The following is a 19,102-nucleotide window of genomic DNA, read 5'->3' as shown; positions in this document are numbered from 1 at the left end:
TTAAGATATCTGTTATCTTGGATGCAAAACATTCTATCGTGGAAAATTACCACAGGATAAGGAAGAACATGATGTGAGAAAGGCTTCAAACAAGTAGATATTGATACGTAAACATGAGAAAGTCTGCAGAGGCTGGAATACAAAGCAACACATACAAAATGCTGAAGGAACTCAGCAGGGCAGACAGGGCAGTATCTGTGGACATGAATAAACAGTTGATGTTTCGGGCCGAGACCCATCTTCAGCACTGGAAAGGAAGGAGGAAATTGCCAGAATAAAAGGATTGTTGGGGGGATGGAGGGGGAAGGGGAGCTAGAAGTTGATAGGTGAAGCCAGGTAGGTAGGAAAGGTAAAGGACTGGAGATGATGAATCTGATTGGAGATGTCAGTGGACCATAAGTGAAAGGGAAGGAGGAGGAGACCCAGTGGGGGATGAGAAGAGGTAAGAGGCCAGAGCTGGGAATAAAAGAAGAGGGGAGGGGAATATTTTGTAAACCGGAAGGAGAAATTGGTAAGCTATGTGGAACAAGATGGTGATGAAGACAAGTTCCCAGGAAGGATACATGGATGTGGTAGTGGTTTTGAGTGAGTACATGGTTGAAGAGTCGGAGGGCAGCAGAGATGATAGAGGGGGAGCAGTGAGAGGGGGTCTCACCAAACTCCCGTTGAATAGATTTAAACTTCTTCAGGGTAGGCATCCCTCGAAGAGACTTCACAGTGGAGCAGCAAATCATAAACACGAGGAAGTCTGCAAAATCTAAGATTAGCTTTTGAGAACAATGCACTATTGGAAAGGAGATGGGTCCTGAAGATGTTTAGAAAAAGCTAAGATTAAGGCAAAACAATCATCTCTAAACTAGTTGAACTGTTGCAATGACATACTGCAAAAGCCTGAAGACAAGGGAAGCAAACTAAAGGCATATCTCAGTTATCCAAAAGAGCTGTTGTTATCTTTTGTATTCAGAGGTACACGTAATCATAAGCACAGAGCCAGTAGGATTAACTAGCAGCCACTCACATAATCAGAAAAATATTAAAGATTAATCAAAATCAGTGACACCATCTGTTCTTCTGTTCAGACGTGGGAAATTGGATATTCACAAGTTTGGCACTTCCTGATTTAAAAACTGGGTTACATCAGAGATCACATGGATCAGATATAATTTCAATGATGTACCGATTTTAGAGTCTTAAACTTAAGTCTTATCAATCATGTCTACTAGTACCCTCACTTCAATGAGATTGTACAGTATTGCGTTATATTCAAAAGACTGATTTACTTGACTATATTAGTTTATTTTCTGAAATGGTTTACCTATCAATAATCAAAAAATGTGAATTAGAAGTTTATTGGAGCATCAACAGAATAAGATCTGATAATCCGGAAAATCTACAAGTCCAGCACACCCAAAATCACAAGCATGCTGAATTAACAGAGTTTTCCTGTCTTTGTAACTTAAATAAAGGATATGATTTAACAGTTGTTGCATAGTTATCCTGATGTACTTTCACCATAAACTAATGAAGGCAGATTTCTATTATGTTGGGGTAGGAATAAGTTCAATTATTGTTGAACCATACATGAATATAGCCAAGTAAAACAGCATTCCTCTGGGCCAAGGTGCAAAACACATTACCAACAGCACACTACACGAAGCACAAAGCACAAAGAGCACATACAGTTACGATTTCAGAAAAACATCCAGTCACAAAGAAAATAAACAGTATAGTCCAAGTCCCTGAGTGGCAGGACTGTAAATTGATGATGGGTTTTCCTGGTCCAACTTGACCTTTCACTGAGCGAACACTGGAGAGCAGCACGAAGCGAACACTGAGTGGTGGTGGTGGAGGGGGTGAGTGGTGATAGCTCCCAATCCAGTAGGGATACCAGAGCACCCACAGAGGCCGCTGCTCTCTCACGTACTGCCTCTGGACTCTCCACCCCTGAACGACTGCAACTGATGACCCATGGTGAGAACCTAATCCTCGCCACAATTGAGGCAAAGCAGCTCCCCCATCATTGGACTCGCCAATGAACCAATGAAATGGACTTGTACTATTCTACGTTACCAATGTCCAACAGGGTCTTGCGATCACAATAAAAAATATCCAAGACAATCAGACTCTGCACCGTCTAATCACAACAGTATGCAACATGTACAGGCAACAACACAAAAGACTACTAGCTCTTCTTTCAGTTAGTGCTGACGAAGGGTCTCGGCCCGAAACGTCGACTGTACCTCTTCCTAGAGATGCTGCCTGGCCTGCTGTGTTCACCAGCAACCCTGATGTGTGTTGCTTGAATTTCCAGCATCTGCAGAATTCCTCATGTAAAGTCCTGCCATACCTATTTCAAAGCGTGTCCTGGCCATACCTTATCCTAAAATCAACAATTATCCAGTTATTGTTACATTGCCTTTTGTGGGACATTGCTTCTAAATTGGCTGGCTCATTTCCTGCAGTCTAACAAGTATTGCACTTCATTTGCATTGCGAAGTCCTGAAGGTACCTATGAGCTGTGAATGCAATTTCCCAGAGGCAAGAAGGGTGAATTCCCATGTATCCAAGAAAAAAGGTAGAAGTCACTGCAGCTTGGAGAGAGAGCTAGTCAATACCTACCTCACGGAAACCGAATAAATGGAAAGGCAGATGTATTGCTAAATAATTGGCACATCTACATTTGCAGCAATATGCATTGTGTAGGTTGCTGCATAGAAATTATTTTAGAGCTACTGAAAGCAATTATTATAATGACTGAGGGGTTGGAAGAACTGGATATGAAAAGCAGTTATAAAAGTTGGTTATATTCACACTGTAAGACATCGTAAAAAAAAAGGCTACAGAAACTAGTGGATACAGTAAAGTCCATCACAGGCAAAAGCCTCCCCAGCATTGAGTATATTTACAAGGAGCACCACCACTAGAAAGTAGCATCCATCATCAAAGATCCCCACCATCCAGGCCATGTCCTCTTCTCATCACTACAATTGAAGAGGAGGTACTGAGACCATAGATCCCACCCACCAAGTTCAGGAACAGTTATCATCAACCTACAACCATCAAGCTCCAGATCTACTGAGGATTTCCAGAATCTGCAGAACTCATGTTCTCAGTATTATTTTTATTTTCACAGTTTGTCTTCATTTGTACATTGACTGTTTGTCAGTCTTTGTCTGCTTGCAAGGAAACTAACCTCAATACAAGCTGGCAGGTGAAGGGGAAGGTGGGAGGTTGGGGAAGGCAGGATGATGTCAGAAGATTGGAAGAGATAGGTTGAAGAGGTAATGTGTTGAAGAAGGAGTTTGATAGGATAGCACACAGATGATTCTGATCCCCCTTTTTCCCTTTCTTCCATGGTCCATTATCCTCTCCAATTTGAATCAATCTTCTCCAATCCTTCCAGGTGAGGCATCACTTCACCTGTGAGTCGACTGGGGTGATATACTGCGTCCGGTGCTCCCGATGTGGCCTTTTATATATTGGTGAGACCCGACGCAGACTGGGAGACTGCTTTGCTGAACATCTACGCTCTGTCCGCCAGAGAAAGCAGGATCTCCCAGTGGCCACACATTTTAATTCCACATCCCATTCCCATTCTGACATGTCTATCCACAGCCTCCTCTACTGTAAAGATGAAGCCACACTCAGGTTGGAGGAACAACACCTTATATTCCGTCTGGGTAGCCTCCAACCTGATGGCATGAACATTGACTTCTCTAACTTCCGCTAGGCCCCACCTCCCCCTCGTACCCCATCTGTTACTCATTTTTATGCACACATTCTTTCTCTCACTCTCCTTTTTCTCCCTCTGTCCCTCTGAATATACCTCTTGCCCATCCTCTGGGTCACCCCCCCCCCCGTCTTTCTTCCCAGACCTCCTGTCCCATGATCCTCTCGTATCCCCTTTTGCCTATCACCTGTCCAGCTCTCGGCTCTATCCCTCCCCCTCCTGTCTTCTCCTATCATTTTGCATCTCCCCCTCCCCCTCCAGCTTTCAAATCCCTTACTCACTCTTCCTTCAGTTAGTCCTGACGAAGGGTCTCGGCCTGAAACGTCGACTGCGCCTCTTCCTATAGATGCTGCTTGGCCTGCTGCGTTCACCAGCAACTTTGATGTGTGTTGTTTCTCGAATCCTTTACCTCTTCCACCCATCCCCTTACAGCTTTATACTTCATCCCCCTTCCCAATCACCTGCTCTCACCTATCACCTGCCAGCTTGTACTCTTTGCCCTCCCATCCCCACCTTTTTATGATTTCATCCCCATTCCCTTCTAGTCTTGACGAAGGGTCTTGGCCTGAGCCATTCCCTTCCATAGATGTTGCCCAATCTTCAGAACTCCTCTAGCATTTTGTGTGTATTGTAGAGAAACAGATCTTATGCTTTAGGTCAAAGATTCTTTGTTAGAATTGCAGGAAGGGTGGGGTGGTGTGGGGAAGAAGTGTCTATGATAGGGTGAAAATGGGTAACTATGCTGTAACAAGATGATCTGGCCAATGTGTGAATGGAGCTGTTAGGGGGCAGGAACATAGACAAAAGAATTTGGAAGTTGTGAAATATATAACAACACACAATATGCTGAAGGACCTCAGCAGATCAGACAGCATCTGTGGAGGGGATAAAGAGTCGACGTTTCCGGCTGCAAGACAAGCTACGCACGCCATTCTCAAATGTGAGAAACAGAACAAGCTGAGCCAATATCAGATGGACAACTGCTACATACTGAGAAATCAGCTTACCTGAAGTTACAGACAAAATACTGGAGGAACTCAGCAGGTCAGGCAGCATCTATGGAGGGAAATATACAGTCAATGTTTCAGGCCAAGACCAGGCAGCAGGAGTGGAAATGAAGGGGTAAGAAAACAGAATAAGGTGAGGGAGATGGGGGAAGGAGTACAAGATGATAGGTGAAACAGGGTCTGGGGGAAGGTGGATGTGTGGGGGTGGGGAGATGACGAGTAGCTGGGAGGTGATAAGTGGAAGAGGTAAAGGGCTGAAGTGTAGAAGAATCTTAAAGGAGAGAAGAATGGACCATGGGAGAAAAAGAAGGAAGCGGGGCACAGAGGACGGTGATAGGCACGGGAGGAGAAGGGAAGTGGTAAGAGGGGAGACTGTGGAAATGAATAAGGGAGGAGGAGAGGGGAGAAATTACTAGAAGTTAGAGAAGTCAATGTTTATGCCATCAGGATGGAATATGAGGTGTTGCTCCTCCAACCTGAGGGTGGCCACATTGTGTCAACAGAGGAGGCCGTGAACCAAAACATTAATGTGGGAATGGAAAGTGGAATTAAAGTGGGTGGCCACTGGGAAATCCCACCTGCTGTGGCGGATGGAGTGAAGATGCTCAATGAAGCAGGCCTTCAATCGACACCAGGCCTCACTGATGTAGAGGAGGCCACACCGAGAGCACTGGATACAGTAGCTGACCCCAACAGTTCTGCAGGTGAAGTGTTGCCTCATCTGAATTTATAGGATTGAATATTGAGTCCAGAAGGCTGTACTGTGCTCAAACAGAAAGATAAGTTACCGTTCATCAAGTTTGAATTGGGCCTTACTATGACAGTGTAGTAGGCCACAGGCTGATAGCACAGAGTTGGAGTGAGATGAGGAGTTGAATGGGTAGGCAATGGGGAACTGAGGGTTGCCCCTGTGGACTGAATGCTGCTTTCTTCCATGTAATCGGCCAGCCTGTGTATGGTTCCTTCACTGTAGAGGAAAGCACTTTATAACCAGTGACTGCAGTGCATGAGCGCGGGTTGCTGCTTCACCGCTTTGCGTAACTGGATGTTGGGAAGTTAAAAGGTGAAAATTCAAGTATTAGTTTGATTCATCTGTTGTTATGTTGTTTCTAACATGTTTAATAAAATCACGCTCTCTATTCCAAGGACCTCCTTGTCAACTCATCTCCACTTTCCTCCTTAATCCTGGCAGTAGATCTGTTTGGGTCACCACATTCAAACTGTTGATTGGAGTCACCCAACACAATAAGATAAAGACAGATGCTCTTAAATCAATGCTGTAAATAATTGAGAATATTGGAATGCAGGGCAGGGTAGCCTCATGAGCAAAAACTGCAGGTGCACATTTCAGGTTGACAACTCTTCATTAAAATTTGGTTCCTTTCTCCACAGATGCTGCCTGGCCTCTTATGTATCTCTGGCACTTTCTATCTGGAATCTGATATTTTGTCTGTCAACCGATTGTGAGATATATAATGCTTTTATTTTTCTGCATTCTAGCATCAAGACCATGATAACTCTTTAGGCAAAAAAAAATTTAGTTCTACTCCCTGGCACTGCTTTCAACAGCAGGGGAGTTATTTCAATGTCTGGGCCAGTTAGCTACCTCTCAGTGACACAGATAGAATACCAGCAGTGCGGGAGTTTGCAGAGAAAAATTCTCCCTTGTTTTGTGCGTTACAGAAGTACGTACAAATCAAAAGAATTTGTTGGCTCGGTCTACCATCAGAATAAAACCATGGGATATTTTACAACTACTCGAGAGAGGTAATTCTGCACTTCTGTCTGGAATAAAGTTAGCTCTTAACTTTCAGAATTAAGAGAGACACCAGACACTGCAGATGCTGGAATCTGGAATGGGGAACAATCTGCTGTAAGAACTCTAGGTCAATCCACTTTCTCTGGAGGCAAAGAAATAGTCGATGCTTTAGCATCAGACCCTGTATCACAACCTGAGACACTAAATGTCCTTTTGCCTCTACAGGTGCTCCTTGATCTGCTGAGCTCCTCTAGCAGCATGTTTTATATATATATTATTATTCTTTTTATTGACCTTTTACTGAAGTTAGGAAAAGATATATTTCATTGGGTAACATGTCCAGCAGAGTGTCAATTGCTTGGATACTCAAGCAGGAAACTTTGCATGGTGTTTATAGTTGTAGGTGGAAAGGAAAGTATTCAAGTGGTTAACTGAATATCTGAAAACCCTGCTGTAATTTCAGGTCATACTAAAACCCCCGGAAGGTGGGCGGATGGAGAACATGAATCAAATTCTCAAAAGTTCAGCTATTCATGATGTGAGACTACGCCCTTAAACAACTGGGTTACTTCTTTGTCCTATTGATTCTAGGGTATATGGGGCGGCATGGTGGTGGGTTGGTTAGCACAACACTCTATTGAACCAGCAACTCAGGTTCAATTCCCACCGCTGCATGTAATGAGTTTGTACATTCTCCCTGTGACCGTGTGGGTTTCCTCTGGGTGCTCTGGTTTCCTCCCACAGTGTAAAGATGTTCTGCTTGGTAGGGTAGTTGGTCAGTGTAAATTGCCCTGTGATTAGGCTAGGATTAAATCATGGCAGCGCATCTCGAAGGGCCTAATCTGCACTGTATCTCAATAAATACAAAGAGACTCTAAAAATAAACTTTAGTACAACTTAGCCTTATTAATGTTCAAGTTACCCTAGCATGTCCACGTGGTTAGTCTTCAATAATTCCACTGTTTTCATTGTCTTAATTTATCACTTACTAAATCACTTGATTCATGGTTTGGACATTCCACGGCATGATAAACTAGGTGCATTTGTTTTGTTATCAGACTATAGAGTTCTTTAATCATTAGGGTGCTTGGACAATGCAATCATACTGCTCCTTCTGCAGAATGACAGTTCTCAAACCATTCCTATTTATGTGCCCTGTTCTCTGGATAGTTCGGAGGGGAATAATTTACAGTGGTTTAGTCCACAAGACAGTCAGCTCAACTCAGCCTCCTCATACTGAGACGGACCTGACTGATTATATGACATTCCTCCTTTGTGTTTCTTTGTTCATGGTTTCCTGCATTTCAGGATGTCCTCCCTAAGCCCAACAGGATACTCGACATTTTGCCCCCTGCTACATCCTTTCATTCTCGTGTATGGCTTCATGTCATGAGCCCTGTGGGCCTGTCCACCTGTATTTGTTAACTGTTGTCTTACATCGAGTTGTTAAGACCTTGTGCTTTTTGTTTAATCTTGCCAAAGTTATTTTGACTGGCACAGGTACAGTGATTATTTAAAGTGGACTTCCAATTAGCGCTTATTGTGCGGTCCTTGTATATGTTTTGAGAATGATTCATCTTGTGGTTTTACTCAGTCAAAAATAAGCATTCATTTCAATAATAAGCAAATGCTTTGAGAGGCTGGTCAAGGACTACATCTGCAGCTTGCTACCACCCACACTGGATCCCCTACAATTCGCCTACTGACACAGCCGATCGATAGATGATGCAATAGCCACAGCTCTACATACCATCCTTGCACATCTGGAGAAGAGGGATGCTTACGTGAGAATGCTGTTCTTGGACTACAGTTCAGCATTCAACGCCATAATTCCGTCCAGGCTCGACAAGGAGCTTAGAGACCTCGGCCTTCACCCTGTCTTGCACAGCTGGATCCTGGACTTCCCATCAGATCGCTAGCAAGAGGTAAGAGTGGGCTCCCTCACCTCTGCCCCTCTGACCCTCAACACAGGTGCCCCTCAGGGCTGTGAAGTAAGCCCCCTCCTTTACTCTCCGTATACCCATGACTGTGTCTTCACCACAGCTCCAATCTGCTAATTAAATTTGCTGAGGCACTACACTGATTGGCCTAATCTCAAATAATAATGAGGCAGCCGTCAGAGAAGAAGCCATCGCCCCGACATGGTGGTGTCAAGAAAACAATCTCTCCCTTAGTGTCGCAAAAACAAAGGAGCTGGTTGCGGATTACAGGAGGAATGGAGACAGGCTAACCTCTATTGACATCAATGGATCTGGAGTTGAGAGGGTGAAAAGCTTTCAGTTCCTCGGTATAGATATCTCTGAGGATCTCACCTGGTGTGTACATACCGGCTGTGTGGTGAAAAAGACACAACAGCACCTCTTTCACCTCAGATGGTTGAAGAAGTATGGCATGGGTCCCCAATCCTAAGACCTTTCTATAGGGGCACAACTGAGAGCATCCTGACTGGCTGCATCACTGCCTGGTATGGGAACTGTACTACCCTCAACTGCAAGACTCTGCAGAGAATGGTGCAGATAGCCCAGCACATCTGTAGATGTGAACTTCCCACTATTCAGGACGTTTACAAAGTCAGGTGTGTAAAAAGGGACTGAAAGATTATTAGGGACCCGAGTCACCCCAACCACAAACTGTTCCAGCTGCTGCTATCCTGGAAATGGTACTGTAGCATAAAAGCCAGGACCAACAGGTCCTTCTTCTACCAGGCAATCAGACTGATTAATTCATGTTGATACAATTGTATTTCTATGTTATATTGACTGTCCTGTTGTACATACTATTTATTATGAATTACTATAAATTACACGTTTAGACGGAGATGCAATGTAAAGATTTTTATTCCTCATGTATATGAAGGATGTAAGTAATAAAGTCAATTCAATTCAATTCAGTGAAGTTTGGTTGGAGTTCCAGTGAATAAACTTTTGTTTCTGGCTCAACAAGGGAGCTGTTGCTCCTCAGCATCTGGGTTCAGTCATTTGTCAATGTGTACCATGAAAGAAGGACCCGGCAGAGGTTCAACAGAGGTTCAGTCGACTGGAGGTGAGGGTGCCTTCTATTTTCAGTGCTTGTCCCAAGGCTATGTTCCAAGTTTCCTGAGACTACATTCCAAGCTCCTCTTGTCTATGTTCAAAATTGTCAAGGATTCTTGAAGACTATTCCGAGGACTAATCCAGGTTTCCAAGGACTACACCATATTTTTGAGTTTGATACTATGTTCCCAAGCTTGATAATATGTTCCCGAGTTTGATGTAATATTCCCGAGTTTGATGCAATGTTCCTGAGTTTTCCAGCCCTGTCTTAATAAGAGCATCATGTCTTTTTTGAATTTACCAACCTTGTCTCAAGTTCCCCAGGACTCCCTGGGCCATCAGGTGTTGGCCTTAGGGAGGAAGGTACTGTCATGAGCCCTGCTGGCCTTGCACCTGTATTTGTTCATCGTCCTCTTATCTAGAGTCATTAAGCCCTTGTGCTTTTTGTTTAATCTTGCCAAGTTTATTTTGACTGCCACGGGTTTTCAGCCTGCGGTGATTATTTAAAGTGGACTCCCAATTAGCGCTTATCGCTGGGTCTTTGTGTATGTTTCGAGAATGATTCATCTCGCGGTATCGCTTGGACGAGCCATAGAACTTTAGTTGTAGATCTGATGAATAAATCCTTGTTTCTGTCTCAGCATGGGAGTTTGTTGTTCTTTGAGCCAATGTGGTGTAATGTATTTTGTATCTAAGAGTGGCTTAACAGGACAAGAGTTGAGCAGGCAACATGCATGACAAAACAAGCCAGAATTTTGTTGTAGTTTAGAAATCAGTTTATCTTGAGCAAAGATAGGAAAAGGAGGAAAGTCATTCCTAGGGAGCTGGGTAGCTTGCTTTCTCATCAACATGATATGTGGCATTCATCTGTGTGTGTGTGTGGCAAATTTCTTTAGGGCAAGGAAGTAATATCAATGGAACAAGTCCAATTGTTACCTATCGTCTCGTAAGCGTGTTCTGCCTCTCCCCTTCTGCTCTCTGTACCAGTCATCTCACCTCTCCACTCTCACACCCGATGCATGGTTTCAACCCAAACATTGAGTTTCCTTCCTCCCATTGATGTTGCTCAGCCCACTGACTTCCTGCAGTATATCTGTGTGTTGCTCCAGTGTCCCGCAGTATATCTGTGTGTTGCTCCAGATTTCAGCATCTGCACTCTGGTGTGTCACAGCTGAACAAGCTTAACAGGGAAATAGACCAAGGCAAAAAAACAATTGGAAGAGGGGTTTTAAAAGGCAATAATATTATGGTTATAAAGCAATTATATTTGTAGAGATGTTGCATTTTAATGGTTCATTGTTTGATACTTATATGTAACTTCAGTTTTACAATGATTTATTGACACAGTCCTGTACTATATAGTATTCAAAGGGAAAATAAAATGAAAGATTGAGTAACACTCTGCTGGTACTCTCTGGGGAGGTGGGAGCAGCCTTGGTTGGAAATGGTACATGTGTCACTTGAGTTGGAAAAACTATTTAAACATGTAGACACTTCAACATCATCCAGCTACACAAAAGCCAAGGTGCAGTGGAAACAAGCACAAATAAAATCCCAGCTAGTTGTTTCAATTGAAAATATTCTTTTGTGTTCCCTTCTTCAAAACAATACCTCACAGATTACCACTTAATCATTTAAGATTCTTGTTTTAACCCTTCACAACTGCCACCATTAACACCCCCCCCCCCACCCATCCAACCAATCCCTTCTCTCAAACTGGAATGTCTTCTTCATTCGATGACCTGGGGGCTTAATTTACGTGAGAATGCACCGGCTCCTTTCCTTTGGCACAATGCTGGGCACCAAAGGACCAAAAAACACAGAAGCAGAATTAGATCATTTGGTCTTTTGACTCTGCTTCACTATTCTACCATGGCTGATGTATTTTCCCTTTCAACCCCATTCTCTCGTCTTTTCCTTATAACCTCTGACACCCTTACTAATCAGGAGCCTTCAACCTCCTGTTTCTATATGTCCAAAAATTTGGTCTCTGCAGACATCTATGACAATGAATTTGATAGATTCCCCACCCTGTGGCTAAAGAAATTCCTCCTCATCTCTGTTTTGAGACTGCACCCTCTGCTCATGGACCCCCACACTAGTGGAAACATTCTCTCCACGTCCACTCCAGATATTTCAACATCCGGCAGGCTTCATTTAGATCCCTCCTCATTCTTCTAAATGCCACCAAATTCAAGCTCAGAGCTGTCAGACTTTCCTCATACATTAGCCCTTTCATTCCAAGAATGATTCTCTGGACCCTCCCCAATGGCAGCACATTTTATCTTAGAAGTGGGGCCAATACTTCAAATGCAGTCTGAACAATGTCTTGTAAAGCTTCAGCGTCACATCCTTGCTGTTTTGGTCTAATGGATGCTAACATTGGATCTGACCACGAGAACAGACCTGGTCCCTGGCAACACCCCGATGGTGCATGGCGTGCTTGACTTGCCCATCTCTTATGCAACATAAACATGAAGGCCACGTAAGACAATTTCAATGGAAGTATGCAAGACCAGTCAAACCAACCAGAGTAATCATAATCGAGAGGAAATCTGCTGATGCTGGAAATAGTACAGTAGCCAAGAGGCTTCCACAGTACTTACATACAATTGTACTTATATGTGGACGTTATGACAAGACAAGCATTAACTGTCCAGGCAAGGATAGTTTACAGACACTGTGCAGTTAACCCAGGCAAGAAAGGTCCATGAAGAACATAGCTCCCCAGCATAGGTCAGAGCCATTTGGCATATCAAGATAAGAAAGAGTTGCAATGAAGGCTTCCGGGGCGACACTTCCAATTAGTCAGTTACTTCACTAATTCTTAAGTATTTACATGTAAACTCTGATTGATATTGATACCTGTATTGTTCTAGTGTGATTCGTGATTGATTATGCAAATAAGGAAGTTGTACATCTACAAGATTACCCATTGGTCTGTTTCTGTATCCAATTAATGAATTTCTATATAAAAGTAGTATTCTTTCAAATTTAGAAAAGTTTGGTGACAGGGACTATGCTGTTCTCCTTGAGCACAGTTAAGTGTGATTGAGGAATGAATGCAGGCAGCTTCCAGTCAAAATAGCACTGAGCAGTGCTGTCCATCAAGGTCGTCGCTTAGATTTAGTTGTTTTTTTAAGTTCTTAGGGATGGTTTTGGGGACAGTGAGGTGAGTTAGGCATCAGGTTAGGGTTTGGGGACAGCGATGAGGAAGAGTTAGAGGTCAGGTCGGAGTCTAGGCTTCCTCTCTGTGTTCTGCTTTGGAAGGCCGGCGATGTGGATATGTGACGAAGGACATCCATAGTCTAGGCTTTCGCTCCATGCTTGAAGGCCAGTGATGTGGACGTGGGATTGAAGGACATCTGGAGTCTAGTATTTTGCATTGCGCTTGACGGCTAACATCATGGACGTCTGATGAAGGACCTCTGGCAGGTGCCTTGGACGAGGAACAGTGAGGATGAGGGTTGGTGGCCTACCCGGACAGAAATTCCCCTAGGTTTGGTGGGCCCCAGGACTGGAGGTCTATGCAAGCAGAGGACACGAGGGCCGGTCACACCTAGGTATGCAAGATGGTAAAACCAAGTCCTTCTGTGTGGAGTCCTATCATCAGCTAATCCAGGGGTTGGTACCTAAGATCGAAACCTAAAGGTCGAATGCAAGTCCGCAAGTCAAAGCCCAATGGCTGAAGTCCTGGCTCTACAAGTTTGGTGTCCACCAGGGAATTCAGAGGCCCATTGTTCAAAAGTCCACTGGAGGCTCAGCAGCCTGTCCTGGGATTGCTTCAGATTCCAATACGTCTTGACTCCTGCTTATCTGGCTTCCTGGTATCCTGCTATCTAAAGGATTGACTCAACAGGGTTAATGTGGGAGTGGATGTCTACATAGGAGAGTGTGTCAGTGGCCCAATCTGTGCATGCATTGTCCCACATGAGGAGTAGGTACACAATGGGTCACACTCTTGCCTTTGATTCATGTGTCCTGGGTTCAACGCTGTCAAGAATTTGGAGTACCAAAATTATGCAGTCTTTTTTGGTGGAACTCTAAACTTAGGCTCTATCTGATCACTCTTGTAACAAGTCCCACAACAGCAGGTCGAAGGAGGAAAATGGCATTATGTCCAACGTGCCTGCTAATACTCTGTCACTCAATCAACATGACTAGTTAAGTTCCTATTAGTGCAAAGAAGAGTTCTGATATCATCATTTTGCCCTCTGCTTCCAAAGACCAAATTGACTGCAAACTACTTTGAGATTTCCCAGCAATGTACTTATAAAGTATAAGCAGATGTAGGTCCACAGTAATGCACACAAATGCTGGAGGAACCCAACAGGTCAGGACTTGAAGGGTGTCTGCTTGAAACGCCGACTGTTTATTCCACTAGATGCTGCCTGACTTGCTGAGTTCCTCCAGCATTTTAAAGATGATGATGTATAGATCGACGGGTCTCAGCCTGAAACATCAACTGCTTATTCATTTCATAGTGAAGGGCCGCGGCCTGAAACGTAGACTGAAAATCCATTTTCATAGAGAAGATTCTCAGTATGAAATGTCAACGGTTTATTCAGAATCAGATTTATTAACACGGGCATGTGTTTTGAAATTTGTTGACTTAGCCGCAGCAGTACAATGCAACACCTGATAACATAGAAGGAAAAAATAAGTAGATCAATGTAAGTATATATATGTATATTAAAGTTAGATTTTAAATAGTGCAAAACAGAAATAATATATATGAAAAAAGGAGAAGTTGTGTTCATAGGTTCAATGTCCATTTAGGAATCATATGGCAGAGGGGAAAAATCTGTTCCTGAATGATTGAGTGTGTGCCTTCATGCTTCTGTACCTCCTTCCTGATGGTAACAATGAGAAGATGGCATGTCCTGGGTGATGGAGGTCCTTATTAAAGGATGCAGCCTTTCTGAAGCACCGCTCCTTCAAGGTGTCTTAGATACTATGGAGGCTAGTACTCAAGATAGAGCTGACTAATTTTCCAGACAGTGACGCAGCCTGTCAGAATGCTCTCCATGGTATATCTATAGAGGATTTTTGGGTGTTTTAGGTGACAAACCAAAACTCCTAATGAAATATAGCTGCTGTCTTGCCTCCTTCATAGCTGCATCAATATTTTGGGACCAGATTAGATCCTCGGAGATCTTGACACCCGGGAACTTAAAACTGCTCACTCTCTCCACTTCTGATCCCTCAATGAGGATTGGTTTGATTTCCCTCCTTACCCTTCCCGATGTCCACAATCAGCTCTTTCGTCTTACTGACATTGAGTGCGAGGTCGTTGCTGTGACACCACTCAACTAGCTGGTACAGCTCACCCCTGTACACCCTCTCATCTCCATCTGAGATTCTACCCGCAATAGTTCTATCATCAGCAAATTTATAGATGGCATTTGAGCTGTACCTAGCCACACAGTCATGGGTATAGAGAGAATAGAACAGTGGGCTAAGCACACATCCCTGTGATGTGCCAGTGTTGATTGTCAGTGAAGAGGAGATGTTATTACCAATCTACACAGATTGTGGACTTCTGGTTGGGAAGTCAAGGATTCAATTACAGAGGAGGGTACAGAGACCATGGTTCTGTAGCTTATTAATCAGGACTGTGGGAGTGATGGTGTTAAATGCTGAGCTATAGTCGATGAACAGCATCCTGATATACGTAGGTGTTTGTATTGTCCAGGTGATCTAAGCTCGTGTGAAGAGCCTTTGAGATTGCATCTGCCATTGACCTATTGTGGCAAGAGGCAAATTGCAGTGCAAGTCCAAGTCCTTTCTGAGGCAGGAATTCATTTGACCCACAACTAACCTCATTTCAATAGAGAAGGGTCTCGGCCTGAAACCTCGACTGTTTATTCCTTTCATTGATGCTAACTGACCTGCTGAGTTCTTTCAGCATTTTGTGTGAATGCCATTTTCACCCTGAGGGCAGTCATATGGAATGCACTGTCAGAAGTGGTTGAGACAGGTACATTAACAATATGTAAAAAGCACTTGGACTAGTACCTGATAGGAAAGGTTTACCAGGACATGGGCCAAACGCAGGCATAAATGACTAGCTTAGGTGGGTATCTCGGTCAGCATGGACAATTTGGGCTGAAAGGCCTGTTTTCATGCTGTATGACCCTATGACTGTAATCCACTATATTTGTGGTTACCGTCACTGATACTAGCTGCTGATTCTACATTTAATTACGCGTTTAAATTCCCCAACTCAAGAATTCAACACTGTGACTTCAGCTTAACAGCCCTGGAACTACAGCAGTTACCTTGTAATAAATATACTTGCCTGATTGAGAAGCACCCTCATGTTGCCTACAAGCATGTCCCCATGTTGGGATGCTCAGAATAAACAACACCGGTTGTGTTGTGACTCATCTTCCATGACATAGTAGTAATCATAAATGTACATTTGTATTTTTTAAAACCTTAAATAGCAGCGAGTGAACTGAAAAATGAAATACTGTAGGCAGTCTCTAGAAATAATTCACTTGATCAACATCGTTCTTATACTTCTGCAATATTGTTCCATTACTATTTTTTTTCCTCATTCTCTTCAACCTCCCCATTTGCAAGCTTGAGAATGCATGGAAGATACTCCAGGAAACAGAACGACGCACCAAAGGTTAGGAGGTTTGGCAAGAAGGATGAGTTTAGAAGTAGAAAAGACAAAGATGACTTTAGAAACTATAATGAGGAACTGATGTGATGAAATGATTTGTACAGATGCATGCAAACCAAATATTTTGGTTGTATGTCAGCACATGATTGATTTAGCTATTCTATCTTAAGGAGAGATTCTCAGTATTTGTTGCTGGAGGCTATTCCGGTTTAAGACAGTGCTAGTGAAACACAGCGATGCCTTGATGGTAGCAAAAAAAACTACTAAATTCTCTGTTAATCACACTTTTTCTGGAAAAATGTCACTACAGCCAATAGCCTGTAACTTCTCTTTCAGAGCTTTGCCGTTGAACTGCCTATATGACCTGGCATTTTTGCGGTTTGAACTAAAGCCTCAAAGGTGCAGGATGGTTGTGGCATGGCACACACAGGCTGAATCGAGGAAGTGGGGCCAGGCCCGAGAGTGCGGAATGGGCCAATGTTTGGTCATTGCTGGAGTGTACTTGGCGCAGGTTCGAAGCAGCAGAACCGAGTCGAGGTGGTAGGGCCTGGACTTGAGAGCGAGGAACAAGCCAATGTTTGAATGATTTAAATGCTGGCCCAGATTGTAAAGGTTGTGTATGGGCTGCACTGAGGCAGCAGGGCCCAGGCACGAGTGTGTATCACAGCATCAGGGCCCGGGCTTGAGAGTGAGGGAGCAACCTGATGTTTGGCCAATTTAAGTGCTGGGCCAGATTGAAAAGATCAGGGTGTCAGGGCCAGAAGTGAAGGTCGCGCTGGTGTTCAGCTCTCTGCTTGTTGAGGTTTACTCATTTCTGCACTGAACTGATGGGCTCCTGGAACAGCTGCAGTGTTGACTGGCTTCCTGGCTGTGGACTCAGCTTTGTAAACTTTAGTTCTGAATGTTATTTGCTTACTTCTTCTTATTTGCACAGTTTGTTCTTCTTTTTTGCACATTGGCTGTTTGATGGTCTTTTTTGATGCATTCTATTGTGTTTCTTTGTTTTGTGGCTGACTGTAAGGAGACAAAGTTCAAAGTATATAGTATACATACTTTGATAATAAATGTACTTTGTACTTTTTATTGGAAGCATTAACCTTGATTCATCAGACTGAAGAAGGGACTCGGCCCAAAAATGTTGACAGTTATTCTCCTTCATAGATGCTGCCTAACCTGCTGAGTTCCTCTAGCATTTTGTTAATATGCATTAGATAATTTTCCCTTTCCTAACCAGTGGAGAACAAATCAAAGTGCTTAAGCAATGGACCAAACAACTAACATGGCTAAGCCGCTCTTGGAATAAGTATTGGGCTAGATTTTCTGGCTGGGGAAAATATATGCCTCTTACCTGACATCTGACATACCTGCGCAGAGAGACTCAGTGAGGTTTAGAGAATTTTTTTGTACTGCTGATTTCCTTATACTACTACTAAAAGCGGTGGCACCCAGATACAGTGATGACATCATGTTGGCTGAGCAGCCAATCAAAGTAAAAAATCATCAGCGAGCAAAGAAAGAAGCCAAATTTTAAATAATTATTTAAACACCTTTTTTCGATTGCAAGATTATACATGGAGCAAGGTACTATAGAAGCTGAAAAAGTTCAAAGTTCAGAGTAAATTTTTTATACCTAAGTACGTATATGTCACTAAGTACAACCCTGAGATTCATTTTCTTGCAGGCATACACAATAAACCTTTAGAATAATAACCATAACAGCATCAGTGAAAGTTGTCCAACTTAGATGTTCAACCAGAGTGAGGAGAACAACGAACTGTGCAAATACAAAAAACAAGAAATCATAATTATAAATAAATAAGAAGTAAATATCGAGAATATGAGATGGCGAGTTTTTGAAAGTAAATCCATTGGTTGTGGGAACATTTCAATGATTGGGCAAGCGAAGTTGAGTGTAGTTATTCCCCCTTGATTCAGGAGCCTGATGGTTTAGGGGTAGTAACAGTTCCTGAACCTGGTGGTGTGAGTCCTGAGGCTCCTCTATCTTTATCCTGATGGCAGCAACGACAAGAGAGCATGTCCTGGGTGGTGAGGATCCCCAATGATGGATGCTGCTTTCCTGTGACAGCGTTTTATGTAGATGTGCTCAAAGGTGGGAGGGTTTTACCTGTGATGGACTGGGCCATATCCACTAAATTTTATAAGATTTTCCATTTAAGGGCACTGGTGTTTCCATACCAGGCTGTGATGCAGCTAGTCAATATTCTCTCCACCACACATCTAAAGAAGTTCATCAAAGTTTTAGATGTCATTCCGAATCTCTACAAACTCCTAAGGAGGTAGAGGCGCTGCCGTGCTTTCTTCATAATTTCATTTACGCGCTGGGCCCAGGAAGTCTTCCCAGATAATAACAACGAGGAATTTACAGTTGGTGACCCTCTCCATCTCTGATGATGAAAACACCAAAGCTTAAATAAACTGAATTATTAACCAGTTTTAATGGGCTTTCTTAGGAAATCAGATGCAAAATTTAAAAAGTTAAATGTTTAGAGATGGTGATGTTCAACAGTAACCAAAGGATATTATTCAAAATTGTATAAACCATTTTTCAATAAGGCTCAACATTTCAGATTGCTTATCTTTAGTGGGACTAATTTGCATAAAGTTAATATTCATGACATATCAAGTAATTCAGCATTGATTGCATCAGCAAATTCCCAACAACTATGCTCGGTAGAGGAGCATGGTATTACTGACTCTAGGTCCTGCATTTCCACATGTATGTTTGCACGCTACATTGCTTACAATGTAATGAAGATAAGTGCTGCCATCAACGCAGCGGTGATTTCCAACAAAGTGAGATTATCAGGAGTAGGAACCACCTTTTCCCATCTCCATAACACGATCTAATTTTAACCATATTTTAACTCATTTTCTGAAATCCTCAACAATGCCCTCTTTTCACTTCATTGCAAGACATTA

The 19,102-nt window shown here is 43.0% G+C and overlaps 1 protein-coding gene across 6 annotated transcripts in view; it reads right to left on the bottom strand.

The window, feature by feature from the left end:
* c18h15orf39 (chromosome 18 C15orf39 homolog) overlaps positions 1–19,102 on the bottom strand; it is a 79,202-nt gene that overhangs the window by 53,661 nt on the left and 6,439 nt on the right. For 2 of the 6 annotated variants that reach the window (XM_063070836.1, XM_063070834.1), the window contains exon 3: positions 4,738–4,786. The exons of 2 other annotated variants lie outside the window; for them this stretch is intronic. The gene's annotated coding sequence lies outside the window, so the exon portion shown is untranslated. Of the gene's footprint in view, positions 1–4,737; positions 4,787–5,315; positions 5,411–10,524; positions 10,709–19,102 lie in introns of those variants that run through there. 2 more of the 6 variants (XM_063070832.1, XM_063070830.1) reach the window with 2 other exon arrangements.

This window comes from Mobula hypostoma, chromosome 18 (genome assembly GCF_963921235.1).
Source record: "Mobula hypostoma chromosome 18, sMobHyp1.1, whole genome shotgun sequence".
In the NCBI taxonomy this organism is placed as follows: domain Eukaryota; kingdom Metazoa; phylum Chordata; class Chondrichthyes; order Myliobatiformes; family Myliobatidae; genus Mobula; species Mobula hypostoma.
The sequence above is the reverse complement of the archived record's forward strand: the minus strand, read 5'-3'. Positions and strand labels throughout refer to the sequence as shown.